Raw genomic sequence first — 5,453 nt, forward strand, 5'->3', positions numbered from 1 at the left:
CGGTCCCTGTGCTTTGCCAAGCCTGCTCCAAGTAGATGCTTTAGACCACTGAGCCATTTCACCAGCCCCCTAATACTCTTAAGCATTACAGTTAAATGAGTATACCAACATGGAAATTATGTGGGATTCAATCCCCAGCATGCCCTGCAGGCCCCATCCCCAGGGCGCTGAGAGGGCAGTTAAGGCTGGGTGGTGGCACTCACCTATAATCCCAGTGCTTGGGAGGCCAAAGACAGGAGAATCATTACAAGTCCAATCTGTGTAGTGAGACCCTGTAGACCCTCTACTAAATACATTTTTAAAAAATGAAAATATAAATCTGCACTGCTGTGAAATTTTTGATGAAATCATTCTATTTCATCCATACTTCACAGCACTGATTTTGTTCATTTTTCAAGTAAAAGGTGAATGGGGGAAGATGAGCATATTTGGGGGGTTCCACAAAACAAAATCCATTCTCATTCTTGGTTCAGGAATCTGTGCAACAAATATCAAAATAGATGGAGTACTTCCAAGGATGAGTGGTAATTTAGAATGTAAAATGGAAGAAGTTGAAAAGGAAAACAAAAGTGGGAGAAAGGAATATTGTTCCACTGAGTGGTAGGATAGAAGATGAAAACAATGTTTAAACATGAAAGGCTTATAAGGAGGTGGTTATGCCACAAGGACAATACAATCGATAAAGGGAAATTCCAAGGTGCATTGTTAGCAAGCGGGAAATAAATTACAAGTGAGTGTTGGCATGGTTTAAACATGAGGTATCCCTGAAAAACTCATGCAGTGAGGGCTTCACTCTAATGTATAAGCATTCAGGGCTGAAGCCTGGTGCGAACTGATCATGAGCCTACTAACTTCATCAATGGATTAATCCACTGACATTTTAATCATGGAATGATCCATAAAGACGTACAATCCAGCTGGATGAAGTGCGTTAGTGAATGTATAATTCTGAAGGATGTATCTTATCTCTAGTTCCTTCCTCTCTGTCTCTGTCACTCTCTCTAATTCCTGACTTCCATGAAGTAAGCAGCCTTGTTCCAAAAGACCCATGTATGCTACTATGCCTTATGTCAGTCCTATGGCAATCAAACCAGTCTATCATGGGCTGAAGTCTCTGAAACTGTTAGCCGAAAGGCACCTTTTCTCTAAGCTGTTTTGCTCAGGATTTTGGCCTTAGCAATAGAAAGCACATTAACTCATGATCAGACATCTGCACTCTCATACATCTTGTATTTTGACACATGAGGATATATAAACCAGAAGGGGTATCTCAGCAAGAGCAGAGGGAGAAAGCCTTAGGCTTGTATTTCAGTGCCACATATGTCCTCTTGTTAATCTTCTGTAGGTCAGTGAAGACTCAATAAAGAATATGTTTGCCATAATATTTTGAATACAGTATATTACATTGTATCTTTCGTTGATCTAATGGACTTTGAATGCCCACTACCCACTCATTTGTTGAAATTATGACCCCAGCATTTAAAGAGAAGTTTAGTAAATGAAATTCATTAAATGAAGATTGGAGACTACCTGTCTTATAGGTTTTTGTAAAATTAAATGTAGAGAAATCTGATGCAACAATGATTCCCCAAAACAGTAGTTCAAATGTACAAAAATTTATTTCTCTTTTACATAACAAGCCAGCAGAAGACCCTATGTCAATAATGGGAAGCTGACTCTGCTCTACATGATCACTGAGAGACTGGGATTCATTATGTTTCTAGCTCTAAGATACTCTATTGCCTTGATGCAGCCACCTGAACCTACAGCCTACATTGTAGAGCTCACCACGACCTACCTTGCAGTCTATGGGAATGGAAAGAGTAGGTGACAGGAAAAACAAATTTTTCCAAAGAGAACATGACTAGAAATTTGCCCACATTTCTTCAGCTCACATCACAGTAGCCAGAAATTAGTAACAAGGATACATTTAATGCAAATAAGGCTGGAAAATGTATAAATCACTAAAAGGAAGAATGAAAATATAGTAAGAAGCCAATATTGATGTTAAATACTTAAGCCTACCCAAGAAAATGCTCTTTCCAGTATAATTGTTTCTATTATTTGAACTGTGAACATTTGTCTGAACCGACTAATTCTAGGAATTGCAATCCCCTGCTTCTAGTAAGAATATTTCTATGTGTGGTTGTTATTGAAGAATAGAATTCCAGATATTCACATTAGCTCTTGTCTCAGTCAACTGGCAACAGAAGTATAGAATCAACTGTAAAATATTTCAGTCTAGAGTGAATGCTGATACCTAATTGCAAAAGTTTGACTCCCTGGTTCTTAACTGACAAATGAACCAGAATCTCTTAAGCCATTTCTAACAGGAATGCCAAAGCTGTGGCACACTCACAGAGATTTGACTTACTAGCTGAGGATGGGGCTTACATACCTGCATTTTGTGAATGCTCCATAGACAGATCTAAGATTTATGCAGTGCTCAGGATCTCTGCTTATGCCATTCCAAAATCTAATTGCTGAAGCAAATCAGAAAAAGGAATGTATATCCAACATGGGAACTTTCCTTTACTAGAAATGTATGCATCAGGCTATCACAAATGGATGGCAACAGACATTAAACCTAATATTGAACAGCTCTTCTTGCTCTAGTTGTTGAAAATAAACAACATATTGAAAATAAATGAGAAGAGTTAATCTTTGTAGATGTTCCATTTCTTCACTATAAGTCTAGCCTTGTAGTCTAAGTTAATACTTACGTGGTACCACAAGATAAAACGAGTGAATGTTCTTAATCATGCACGTATTAATAAGGTTTCTAGAAATCAGATAAAAAATTATCTTGTGATGATCTTACCTAAGTAATTCTAGCCATCCTCTCTTAGGGATATTCTTGTTATATCTCTCATGTAACTTCAATACTCATCAATTATTGCACAGAAGGACCTCAAATTTTTTCCTTTTACTGTGAATTGAATTGCAGGGCAAAAAATCACAATACCTGTTGTTGTCTGCAATCTGTCTGCCATTCTCACAATGATATGAGAAAGCTGATGAACAAACTAAATATCTAGCACAAGTCAAACTAAAAAACATCTCATTCAGTAAACATCTGATTTGTAAAATATTTCTCATTGAGATCAACACATTTAATTTCCCACAAAATGCTCCCTTTCCAAACTCCCTCCTTGTATAGAAAGAGAGAATATGTGTTTCTCCCTGGTGTCTATAGAGAATCATGACCTTCTGGTGCTCCGTCTCTTCCTTCAGTGGAACTGCATCCTCTACCAGATGCGGCTTTCTTCGTGTGACTGACGTCATGTGCTACCAAGCCTTTCTCAGCTTGGCTCAGGACAGCAGTGCTCTCTGGCTGACTCAGCCCCATCATGGCTCCACTGACTGTAGATCCACAGGTGGCCTGACTGGAGCTGGCAGCCCAACTTAGCCTCAGCCTTGGGGTTGTCTCACAGGAGCTCCTGCCTGCTTTTCAACACATAATCAAGGACACATGAAGACTGAATGCAGCCTGGGTAGTTTCAAAGACTCTATCCTCATTATCGTCATCAGCATCACCCTCTGTTTATCTAGTGAAGCATTCCACTCTCCAAACCTAATTCTCACAGAAGACATCAAAAGATATATGGCCGGTGGCTTTGTTGTCTCATTCTCTCTGCCTTCTCATTTCCCCCATCCCTCTGGCCTTGGCTAGAAATGAGACAAGCTTTTGTATGTCCTCATGAATTCCTTCTGTTTCATGGAGCAGAAAGACTAATGGCCTTGTTCTCTTAGGCTTCTCTGTGAACTAAACTGAGAATTATATTGTAAGCCCAAAATAACTCCGATAGACTATAACCTTAGTATGGATGATTCTCTACTAGAGAAGACCTATTTGTGCAGGTATGGTGTATAGTAACATGTTCCATCATTAAACCTCAGAGCAAAATACCTTGAGGAAATATACTCACAACAAATAAGATTCCAATTTTTGTTGTTGTTGATCTTTTTTGTGGGCTGGGGATTGAACTCAGGCCCTTGTGCTTGCCAGGCAAGTGCTTATTCTATTGAGCCATCTCCCCAGCCCCTAAGATTCCTAGTTTTTTTAGGAGTTTTCACACTTATTTCCATAGTGGTTGTACCAGTCTACTTTCCCACCAGCAGTGGAGAAGGGTTCCTTTTTCCCCACAGCCTTAATAGCATTTGTTATTAGTGGATTTCTTTATGATAACCATTCTTTTTGGGGTAAAATGGTATGTCAGTGTTGTTTTAATTGGCATTTCTCAAATGGCCAGAGATGTGGAGCACTTTTTCAGGTATGTGTTTGCCTCTTGTATTTCTTCCTCTGAGAAGTGTGTATTTATCTCGGATGCCCAGTTTTGGATTGGGTCTTTAAATATTTATGTCCTAATTTTTTTTAGTTCTCCATATATTCTAGATAGAAGACCTTTGTCTGAGTGATTATTGCTTAAGATATTTTCCAAATTTGTGCGTTGTCTTTTCACTCTGTTGACGATTTCTTTTGAACTACAGAAACTTCTCAAATATAGGAGGTCCCAGTTATTGATTCTTTGAAGTATTTCCCATTCAGTTTGATTTTTGTTCATGAACTGCCTGCCTAACCCTATGTCTTCAAGATTTCCGTACACTTTCTCTTTCAGGAGATTAATATTTCTGTATTATTATTATTATCATTATTATTATTATTTGTATTTTAGGGAAGGGTCTATAGAATATTCAGGGTCTCACTACTAGATCAGACTTATAGTGATACACTTGTTTACAACCTCCCAAGAGCTGGGATTACAAGTAGGAGCCACCACAGCCAATGTCAATTGCCATCTCAGCATGCCCTGGGGGTGGAGCCATTGTGGCAGGCCCAGGGATTGGACCTCAGGCCCCTGCACCTGCTTGCAGGTGCTTTAATCTGCTGAGCTATTTGACTGGCCCTTAGTGTTTGTGTTTTAATGTTTAGGTCTTTAATCTATTTTGATTTTAGTTTAGTGCACGATGATAGACCTGGGTACTAAAAATCTGCATCAGTATTTTGAAAATAGCACTTCATTTGTAGAATTTTCAACTTAACTAACTCTGCATGCTGATATCTGTGATCTAAGCAACTAAATCAAGGACAGCAATGTGTAATACCTGTAATCTTGGTCTTCTAGATGTGTACTGTTTCTAATGACATATCAATTATTATTATACTCTTTTTAAAACACTTTTTTTAAAAAGAAAAAAGAGACAGAAATAAAAAAGTGAGGTTTCTTGAAAGCAAGCAGTAATATGCAACCATATGCCCAATCTTAAATAAGTATATCTGTTAATCTGAGCAACGGATCTGATGATAAAAATAGATAATATATGAACCATTCTTAATCAGCTATCCTTGGTTTGAAAATCTGTAACATATGTATCATTGTATGTCACCCTGTCCCTGTTTTTGTTTCTTTTTTTTTTGTTCTTGCTTTTGTTTTTACTTTTCAAAATAAAAT

Source organism: Octodon degus, unplaced genomic scaffold (genome assembly GCF_000260255.1).
Source record: "Octodon degus isolate 3935 unplaced genomic scaffold, OctDeg1.0 scaffold00189, whole genome shotgun sequence".
Taxonomy (NCBI): domain Eukaryota; kingdom Metazoa; phylum Chordata; class Mammalia; order Rodentia; family Octodontidae; genus Octodon; species Octodon degus.